This window comes from Brassica napus, unplaced genomic scaffold, assembly GCF_020379485.1.
Source record: "Brassica napus cultivar Da-Ae unplaced genomic scaffold, Da-Ae ScsIHWf_1362;HRSCAF=1936, whole genome shotgun sequence".
Lineage (NCBI taxonomy): Eukaryota > Viridiplantae > Streptophyta > Magnoliopsida > Brassicales > Brassicaceae > Brassica > Brassica napus.
The window spans coordinates 91,473-102,629 of record NW_026014779.1 but is presented as its reverse complement, the minus strand read 5'-3'; the positions used below and the strand labels follow the sequence as shown (position 1 = coordinate 102,629).

General features: G+C 46.6%; 2 non-coding genes across 2 annotated transcripts; one reads left to right on the top strand and one right to left on the bottom strand.

Moving 5' to 3' along the window:
• Nucleotides 1–347: 347 nt before the first annotated feature.
• LOC125597015 lies at nt 348–454 on the top strand. The gene has a single exon (XR_007331396.1). It is a non-coding gene; the product is annotated as a small nucleolar RNA R71 (small nucleolar RNA).
• Nucleotides 455–4,538: 4,084 nt separating this feature from the next.
• LOC125597012 lies at nt 4,539–4,694 on the bottom strand. The gene has a single exon (XR_007331393.1). It is a non-coding gene; the product is annotated as a 5.8S ribosomal RNA (ribosomal RNA).
• Between the last annotated feature and the right edge of the window lie 6,463 nt (nt 4,695–11,157).

Here is an 11,157-nt window from a genome sequence, read left to right as displayed (position 1 = left end):
TTTTCCAAATTTCTGGAATCCGATACCTCCGATGAAGTTCACATTTTCTTCTCCTTCCATATCTGCTACTTCTCCTTCAGCTAAACAGACTTGCTTCCTAAGAAGCTCGTGCACCACATCTAACTTAGCTCTTACTTCGTCCATATGTTCCTTCCCGATAGAAGCTACAGACTTCTTCCGTTCAGAGTCAGTGTTTTTGGTGTTGCTGCTGTTAGCAAGGTTTTCGATAAGTCTCACAGCTTCTAACGGATTCCGAGTAGTGAAGTTTCCTTCACTCGCCGTATCAAGAGCCATTTGATACTGTAAGGCGACCTCGAAAGAAAATGCTTAGCAGCTGCACTTCGTTAAATCCGTGGTGTGGACAGTCTCGCTGGAAGAACCTAAATCTAATCCACGCATCTTTGAAGGACTCTCCAGCCTCCTGCGAGAATGTGGATATTTTGTTTCGAAGTTCTTCAGTGCGTGCCTCATCGAAGAAGTTTCGTAAGAAAGCATTCTTGATGTCGGCCCAGGATGTTAAGGATCCTATGGGTAGCTGCCTAAGCCAGTGCATCGATTCTCCATTCAGTGTGTATCTGAAGAGCTTGCACAGCAGGTAATCTTCGAGGACTCCTTCCATCCGAATAGCAGCGATTAAATCCTCGAACCGTTGTAGATGGTCCATAGGATGCTCGTGCGGTAACCCAGAGTAGGGTATCTGCGACACGAGAGTGTAGTATTGAGGCTTCAGCTCGAAATTCTGCTTCTGGATCTCCGGAAGTCGAATAGCTGATCTGTTGGAATAGTACTCATCTGGGCGATTGTAGTCGGCCAGTGGTTTCGAGCGAGCGTCCTCGTCTACAGGTTGATCAGCTCCTGTAGCATAAGCATCAGGGATTACAGTCCCCTGAGCGTCTATTTTCTGACCTGTTGCATTACGCAGATGACCGTCCTGGTCATACAGGTTTCCGTTCTCGTCCTGTGTTAGAATAATAACGTTTACCATTTTGACGACACAGTATCGATCGACGTACACGGTGTGTAATATCGATCGTTGTCGAACGATTTGGATCGATCGACGATGAAGGTCTGGTGTCGGTCGACTGTTGATTGTGAGTATCGATCGACAACAAAGTTGTTGCGTCGAGCGATGTGGAACGTTGACCTCTACGGATGGTGCATTTCAAATGAGCAGGATCGTCTGAGAACAGCAAGTCTTTTTTCCTTGTTGCTTCTGGTCCCGCTGGCCATGTACCTGAAAAGAAAAGAAAAAGACTATGTTAGAAAGGGGGGTAGAGAAGAGAATAAGAATCAATAAACTAAATCTAATGGCGATCAAAGCTCCCCGGCAACGGCGCCAAATTTGATACCACTCAAATTACCCTTAGGAGTGTTACTCTCATCAAAAGAGGTTCAGATGTAGTACTTAGGGATCGAATCCACAAGGAGCTAGGGAACAATTAAATCTAGTGTTTATTAATTCTAAGAGTTGTAAATGTTTAAATGAAATAGCAATAGTAACAAGCGAAGTAAATAGTAAATGTAACTTGGTTGGAAATGATATTAGACGCAGGGCCACTATTCAGGTGTTGGAGATTATAATATTTATAGATGCCTATTTGCTGCATGCATGATATGTTAGAGCTCAACCGCTTAACTCAGTGATCAGCTGTCGCATGTTTCACTGGTTAACAAACTAGATCTCGTGTCTCAACGGTTAGTATGTTGACAACGAAAGAGTGTCGATCGATGGTCCTATAGGGACATCGACCGATACACCTTTACCTACGTCGACCGATAGTCAGTTGAGGACATCGATCGACGGGTTCTAGCCAGGCCTATGCGCGAGTATGATATGCCCTATTAAGATACTAAATTGGCGGTTAGCCCTCTCTAGCAGTCCTAATATGATAGATAGATGTCAGGATGGGATAACAAGGGTGCTTGAGTATGCAATCTTATGATCATGTTCTAGTTAGCAAGGCTAAAACAAGCAATGAATACAAATCTATCATGAATATCACAACAAGGCAGATCTATAGTTTGGGACTAATCCCACAAACCTATCTGAACCCTGGATCTAATAAATGAACTACTCAGACATAGCAAAGCAATTCATGACAATGAAGAAATGGAAATTCATAGTATAGAAGAAAAGAAATGAAAACAAGGAGTTCCAATCACAAGTGATCTTCTCTCCAAAACTCTCTCTCTCAAAGTAAAACTGTAACAAAAAACTCTCTCTGCCATCAAAACACTTAGGCAGTATATAATCTACTAGGTTAAAAACTCGTCAGGGCTTGGACTTGGGCTTCAAGTCCGCTGGATCCAAAATGTCGCATGTTCAATTTCTCGACATCGATCGATGGTACTTGTGTACATCGATCGATATTAATCTTCATTTGTCGAGGCATCTCATGGTGTCGATCGACAGCACTGGATGTGCATCGATCGATTGTTCTTCCTCTCGTCGACCTCTACATGGTCAGCTCGGATGAAATGTCTTTTAAGCTCCAAAATGCTCCAAAGTCATAGCTTTACTCTGAAATGCACCTGAACCTGAAAACATACATAGAAGAGTAGAAAACATAGATATATATATATATAGTAAAACACCTATATACCATGGATGAAAACGGATCAAATCCAAGGTATATCACTCTTCCAGCCGCTGGACCCTACCTCCGGCTGAGCCGTTTCTAGGGTGGGCAGGCTGTTAAACAGGAAAGATAACTCTTTCCGGAATCCCGCCGACGTCTCCGGACTTCCTAACGTAGCCGTCAACCGCCACGTCCCGGTTCCAGAATTTTAACCGGATCCCCTTTCGAAGTTCGTGCATAAGCGCTATCAGACGGGTTTCCCCCGACTCTTAGGATTGACTAACCCATGTGCAAGTGCCGTTCAAATGGAACCCTTTCCCTTCTTCGGCCTTCAAAGTTCTCATTTGAATATTTGCTACTACCACCAAGATCTGCACCGACGGCCGCTCCGCCCGGGCTCACGCCCTAGGTTTTGCAGCGACCGCTGCACCCTCCTACTCATCGAGGCCTGGCTCTTGCCCCGATGGCCGGGTATCGGTTGCGCGCTTCACCTTAGTTGTTACACACTCCTTAGCGGATTTCAACTTCCATGTCCACCATCCTGCTGTCTTAATCGACCAACACCCTTTGTCGTATCTAGGTTAGTGCGCAGTTGGGCACCGTAATCCGGCTTCCAGTTCATCCTACATCTCCAGTTCTGCTTACCAAAAATGGCCTCGATTCCGTGGGATGGCTCAACAAAGCAGCCACCCCGTCCTACCTATTTAAAGTTTAAGAATAGGTCGAGGACATTGCATCCCCGATGCCTCTAATCATTGGCTTTACCCGATAGAACTCATTTCAGAGCTCCAGCTATCCTGAGGGAAACTTCGGAGGGAACCAGCTACTAGATGGTTCGATTAGTCTTTCATCCCTATACCCAAGTCAGATGAACGATTTGCACGTCAGTATCGCTGCGGGCCTCCACCAGAGTTTCCTCTGGCTTCGCCCCGCTCAGGCATAGTTCACCATCTTTCGGGTCCCGACAGGCATGCTCACACTCTAACCCTTCTCAGAAGATCAAGGTCGGTCGGCTGTGCACCCGTGAGGGATCCAGCCAATCAGCTTCCTTGCGCCTTACGGGTTTACTCACCCGTTGACTCGCACACATGTCAGACTCCTTGGTCCGTGTTTCAAGATGGGTCTAATGGGGAGCCCACAGGTTGACGCCCTGAGCATGAAGATGCCGAGGCACACCATGAGGCGCGTGCTGCAGACCACAATTAAGGCAGCGACGTCTCCGCGGGCGTAACAAAAGCCCGGGCTTAGGTCACCACCTTAATCTGCATCGGTCCATGGCCCGAATCGATTGGCAGACCGGATTGCTCCGTTCCGCATCCGACCGGGATGAATCGCCGGCCCCCATCCGCTTCCCTCCCGACAATTTCAAGCACTCTTTGACTCTCTTTTCAAAGTCCTTTCCATCTTTACCTCGCGGTACTTGTTCTCTATCGGTCTCTCGCCCACATTTAGCCTTGGACAGAATTTACCGCCCGATTGGGGCTGCATTCCCAAACAACCCTACACGTAGACAGTGCCTCGTGGTGCGATAGGGTCTGGGCACGACGGGGCTCTCACCCTCTCTGGCGACCCTTTCCAGGGAACTTGGGCCCGGTCCGTCGCTGAGGACACTTCTCCAGACTACAATTCTAACGCCAAAGACGTCCGATTTTCAAGTTGGGCTATTCCCGGTTCGCTCGCCGTTACTAAGGGAATCCTTGTTAGTTTCTTTTCCTCCGCTTATTGATATGCTTAAACTCAGCGGGTGATCCTGCCTGACCTGGGGTCACGTTGACGACTTTGGGTCATCAAGAGCTTTTGGACCGGAACGTCTGACTATATGACGAGAATTGAATTCACCACCGCATGTCAAGACGCTCCTGGCGTCCTTAGCTCGGATTTTGGCCAACCGCGTGCGGAAACACACGGGAGATCAGCTTCCGTCCCCTATCCTCGAGAGTATGGGGGGACGAATATTTGTGACACCCAGGCAGACGTGCCCTCAGCCAGAAAGCTTGGGGCGCAACTTGCGTTCAAAGACTCGATGGTTCACGGGATTCTGCAATTCACACCAAGTATCGCATTTTGCTACATTCTTCATCGATGCGAGAGCCGAGATATCCATTGCCGAGAGTCGTTTTAGACTTTACATTGCAGCACTATTTCCGAACAAACACCGTCTCCGGGTTGGCGAAAGCAGGCTGTTTAGTTGCATTTTCCTTGACACTTTTCGTGCCGGGCTTTGGTGATATCCGGAAGCTATGCGTACGATCCAACCAAAACTGAAGTCTTGGGCATGGATAACCACGGAATCGGCAGGCACAGTAAGAAACCGGCCTACCGAGAGTGATGTTTCATCGTTCTCAGGTCATTCTGTTTCCAGGGTACCACAATGATCCTTCCGCAGGTTCACCTACGGAAATCTTGTTACGACTTCTTCTTCCTCTAAATGATAAGGTTTAGTGGACTTCTCGCAACGTCGCAGACGGCAAACCACCTGTCACACCCCCAATCCTGGATAGGATTGTCGGGACGGCCATGGTTCGAGGGAAACGTACCAGCCGGCCTTAAGACCTTAAAGGCTAGCGTTCCATGGCCAAGATAGAAGGTTAAGGACGTCAGGATGCTGAGACTTAACCTTATAAGAGAAAGAAGTCAGCTAGGATAAGCTGTACAGAAGCTGGGCGATGCTTACAAGAAGCTCGATCAGCTAGACGTAGCTCGGTCAAGCTCAGCCTAGCTCGTTCCAAGTTAAATCAGCTCAACTGGCTGGACTACTAGCTCACTCAGCTGAGGCAGCTGGGAGTCAGCTCATCTCAGCTCGACGGACTGTTCGAGTTTTGGGCCGATGGTCCGGGTCCGGGTCAGTGGCGGGCCATGAGGTTCGGCCATGTAGTCCATGAGTCATTGAGCTCTTGTGGGCAGGCCGTGGGCTTGGTTACCAGGTCTTGGCTTGGGTTGGACGTGCCTATAAGGTCTGGAACCTTCAATTTCTGAACAGGTACGATCTGGACCGTTGATTGTAATCGATGGCCAACATCTGTCCCAAAAAGATGCTTCGAAGGGATGTGACTCTTCGCACATGACCTTTGGTTCTCTATATAAAGGGGAGGACTTCCAGGGATTATGAATTCATTCTCATTCAGTCTCATTCTGTCTGAGACAAAGGACACACGTCCTAAACAAAGGGATCCCCCAATGAGAAACGAGGATCCAAGCCGGAAGGGCAGAATCCGGGACCAAAACCATAAGGGCACTATCCGGTTCATGGTGAGTATGGCTTTAGCCATATGAGGCCGTGGCTTTTATAAGTCACTAAGGCCAATAGGAAGACCTATTCCTGGACGGAAATAGGCGCCAAGGACCAAGGGTGGTTAGGCGAGAGACGGACTGACCAATTGGTAAGGGCTATAGCGGCTGTGAGTGGTTCTATCTCTGTCTCTTTATATTATTATGTCTATATAATATATATATATAGACCATATTACCACGTCATAGACCATGGGGTCATGGTTGGTTACGTTGATTGCTAACCATAGCGGATAGGTTAGATCAAAAGGGTACTAGTCGCCAAAGGTTGCGTGTTGCCAAGTGTCATGAGTTACCAAAGGTTGTGAGATACCAAAGGATGCAAGTAACCAAAAGGTACGAGATACCAATGGTTGCAAGTATCAAAGGGTACGAGGACCAAAGGGTACCAATGACGGTGCATCGTGATCCAAGGTTGCGTGTTGCCAAGGATCATGTTGTGATCCAAGAGGTACGAACGTGTCGTGATCCAAGAGGTACGAACGTATCATGATCCATCGGATGTGAACGGTTCGTGACCGAAAGGGTACAAACGGGTTGGGACAGAAAGGGTACGAACGGAACGGGACCGAAAAGGGTACGAGTTGTTCAATGGTCACAAGGACACCAAATGCATTATGTTGGGCGTGGACCCACATGATGGCAATAAGTTGTCCTACAGGTCAATACATGAGTGTAAAGAAATAGCAAAGGCCTTAAGGCTAAGTGCAATCCGTACAACATGATTGATGTATGAACCATAATCCATGGTCAATGGATGAAGGTTCTGGCCGCAAAGGCTAAGTGGGATATCTTATGATCAACCTTTGGTTGGTTAGTAGAATAGGCGCCATATGTAGGGCGTAGACCCACATAATGGCAATGGAAGGCCGGTTATATCAGTACATGCTAAGTGGACGATGGCTTATCAAGTCTAGTGGTCGGATCATGTTTCATGACGATGGTTCGATGGCCGAACACTAGTATGTATAGTCACGTTGCTGGAGTAAGAGTATTGATGTGATGCTTCTAGATATCAACCTTGGTGTTAATAGCTTCGAGATTGGCTAAGAGTCATTACGAAGTGTGTGGCTAGTACTATGTGTCGTAGACCATAGATACTGAGCCTAAGTGTGATTGTTCAAGGAAGGCCGTGTAATATCTGATTATGGTTGAGTATGGACGACCTTACCTCTGAATGATGGTTCAAGGTGTCGGTCCTAACCTGATTAATGAATGCATCGGTTGGTATGAACAAATCATATATGTTGTCTGGGTTAAGTCCCAAGGCCGGTCAGGCCAGATGAAGACTCATCAGTTCCAAGTCATGTGAGGATGGTTGGTTGATTGACTTAGGATCTAATGAGCTTTGTCAGTCCAGAAGATGGACTTGGTACTATTGCCTATAAGGCAAAAGGATTTCGGATTGTGCATGAGCCGAGAAAGGCCATATGCAAACCCTTATCCTTTCAAAGACTTCTCAAAGGTTACTTATGTCTGTGGGGATGGTTGGTTTAATGACTAAGTACCTAGGGGAGTTGTTTGATGCAGGAGTCACGATAAGGACCTTAAGTAAGATCATTGAGTGATCGGGGTTCAGCTGTCAAGCAAGAGAAATTTGAGTCAATGGAGGACCGATGAGCTAATAAGCTCCATAGATGTGGCAAAGGTATGATCTAGCATTTACTTATGTAGATCTAAATAGAATGGTTTAGGGGAATGGAACCTCAGAATCGTATGGCTTGGTTTGGGTTTAGGATTGACCTTTAAGCTAAATGGTAGTTGAGTAAACTGACCAAGGCTAAGGTGATTCGACCAGACAAGTGTTAGATTGGTTTTAGACCAATGGTTAACTAGAGAATAATCCGCTGCGTATCTGTTGAAAGGATCTAAGCTATTAATGACTAAGGAAGTCTTTAGATAAGGTTTAAGTTAGCCCTCGCCTTTAGGCGATATTATAAATAAAGGGCAAAAATTAAGAGGTTCGGCCAGGAAGTGGACCGAGCGATGTAAGGCTTCGACCACGGCCTTGTCGGCCGGATCGGGGTATTACAAGTTGGTATCAGAGCATGCTTGATCCTGTTTAGGAAAACGCTCTAAGATTATGAGTTTCATACCGAAATTATTTCCAAAACTATGATGACTATGAAACCTTAGTTTGGGTGAGCCAAGAAAGAGTTGAGGAAAGCTAGGGTATCATGCTTGTGAATGTGGGAATTCTAAGATGAACCGGCTTAGCCAAGATACGTTTTCCAAGGGCAAGAACCTAAAAACAGAAAGGTTGGTCGATCTAGTATTTAGAAGTACTAGACGGGTTGGAAGGGATGGAATCAATGCAAGACTTGTTTATGGATGTCCTGAAAAAGGGAAGTAACATGGACCAGAGAGTGGCTTGGGTTGAAATAAACGTGCAGCATTCTACTGAAGTAAAGTGTTATCCCTTGATGGTCGTTCATAATAAGTAAAGCATATGCAATATTAAAATCTGACTCAAGGGAGACACTACATGACCAGTACACGAGTGGACTTCTGATCAGATGGATCAGTTAGGACTCGGTATAAGTCAAGGTAGGTTTCCATTTAACGAGTCAGATGGAATGAATCAATTCCAATCTGAATCCGTCCAAAGAAAGAATGAGGAAACTCAGGGTATTCGTTCCAATCTTTGGAAGAACATGATGTTAAGTATCATAGTATGATGGGGATTATAGTATATTATAATTGCTGTTGTGAATGGTGTGAGCATTTGCAATAGTAAGACGCTTTGGAGAATGGTATGGGAAGTTTTCCAAATATGTGATCGAACCGAAATCCTACTCATCTAGGTACCTAATGGTAGTGGAAGTATTAAGTGATAGGCGACGTCATGAGGGATGTTATGGGACGTTCTTTGTGGTGTGGTCATGAACTGAGATATTTTCCACAAGTGGATTTGTGGTGTGGAAACACACATACTTTTCGACACAAAGGCTACACATAGTTTTGTGAGTCCGGGACTGGTCGGAAAGAGTCTGTTCTGTCTGAGCTCTGGGATGATTCGAGACTAGTGAGGGCAGCCGATGGGCAAATAATGCATTCACTAGGGCTCAGGAAAAATATCCCGGTGATGATCCAGTAGAGAAATCTGCCTGTAGATCTGATTGAGAAAAATATCCACGCGCCTACAGAATCATGAGATGAACCTATGCATGAATCTGTTTGGGAAAGTATCGGGCCACTCTCGATTGCCACCAAGTTTGTGTGCAATTGGAGACTGGACCTCACCCGATCTAGTACCAAAGTCTGAGTCTGAGTCCGGCTCTAAGGAAAGATGGGGTGTCAGCAGTCCAAGTGAATCGGATGCTTAGACAGGGTTGTAAAGTATTTTTTTACCACAACTACAACTATGGAGCACGGCAATTCTGTTGATCTGTCTGGGATCTCGTTGGTATCGAGATCCAATGTCTGAGTCCAGCTTTAAGGAAAGTAGTGGTGTCAGCATTCCGTGTGGATCGGATACTTAGACGGGATTGAGAAATATTTTTGACCACAATTACCACTATGGAGCGCGGCAAATTCTGTTGATCTGAAAGATCTGTCTGAGGATCCGTTGGTGTCTAAGTTCCCAGATGTGTTCCGCTCGCTACAGGGTGTCCCCCCTGATAGGTCGGATCCATTAATGATTGAACTGGAACCAGGGGCAGCTCCGCTGTCCTAGAGTCTGTTTCTGATGGCTCCTGCCGAGATGGCCGAGCTGAAGTCGACCACGTCCGAGAGAGGACCATGGTCACAGTACAACCAAGTCGGAGATTGACCTAAGGTTGAGAAGAGAATGATCAAGTCCAGTAAGGGATGAGGATCAGGCCACGACCTATTCGGAGATGGACCTATGGTCGGGGTGAAATGGTCGAGTCCCTGAGTGGACCAGGACCGGAATACGATCACGTCCGTAAATGGACCAGGATCGAATTATGACAAAGTCCAGTGAAGGACAGAGGTCAAGTCTGAGGCGTTTTTAGTCTGGAGGGACTAAGATCGCAATGTGGCGAAGCCTGAAAAGGTTGTGGCTGGTTAAGGGGATGATCCAGTACGTTGTGGCTGAGGTCATGAACCTTATTGTCCATAAAGGACAAAAGAACCATAACAATCTGTTAGGAGTCGTTGTAGGACGAGCAGCCTAAAGATTGGAACGAGTTCATGAGGACTTGACTGGTACATCGAGTGGCGTGGGGATTGGCCAAATCTACTAAGGCTCGAGTATGCAGCAAGTTCCTAGGGACTTGTTATGATCTAGTCGTGGACTATGATCAGAGATAGAATAAAATCTGAAGAAGATGATATTCAAAAGAAAGACATAGACTTGTTGGATACTAGGACCGCAACCTGGAGAGTTCGTCTAGTGACACAAGGAATGTCTTTGGATGGAATTACAAGTATCACTTGAATGAATGCTTGATGGACCCTCCACTGTGGTCGAAGTACACCAGTAAGGGTGCCATAAGCAAAACCAGAAGGACCCCTTGATAGGATTGTTTGTGGTTAAATCCTTATCAAGTAAGGGAGACTTGTACAACGATGGTCAAAGGAATTTGATCATCGAAGTGGTTTTTGTTGTTCTGAATCAGGCTTGTTCTATTCCCTTATCAAGACTAGAATAAGTTCGGTTGGAATATTTTGTCTTAAGACAAGGTATAATCATCACCGGATTCGAGGACGAATCCATTTCAAGTGGTGGAGACTTATCACGCCCCCAATCCTGGATAGGATTGTCGGGACGGCCATGGTTCGAGGGAAACGTACCAGCCGGTCTTAAGACCTTAAGGCTAGCGTTCCATGGCCAAGATAGAAGGTTAAGGACGTGAGGATGCTGAGACTTAACCTTATAAGAGAAAGAAGTCAGCTAGGATAAGTTGTACAGAAGCTGGGCGATGCTTACGAGAAGCTCGATCAGCTAGACGTAGCTCGGTCAAGCTCAGCCTAGCTCGTTCCAAGTTAAATCAGCTCAACTAGCTGGACTACTATCTCACTCAGCTGAGGCAGCTGGGAGTCAGCTCATCTCAGCTCGACGGACTGTTCGAGTTTTGGGCCGATGGTCCGGGTCCGGGTCAGTGGCGGGCCATGAGGTCCGGCCATGTAGTCCATGAGTCGTTGGGCTCTTGTGGGCAGGCCGTGGGCTTGGGTACCAGGTCTTGGCTTGGGTTGGACGTGCCTATAAGGTCTGAAAACTTCTATTTCTGAACAGGTACGATCTGGACCGTTGATTGTAATCGATTGGCCAAGATCTGTCCCAAAAGGATGCTTCGAAGGGATGTGACTCTTCGCACATGACCTT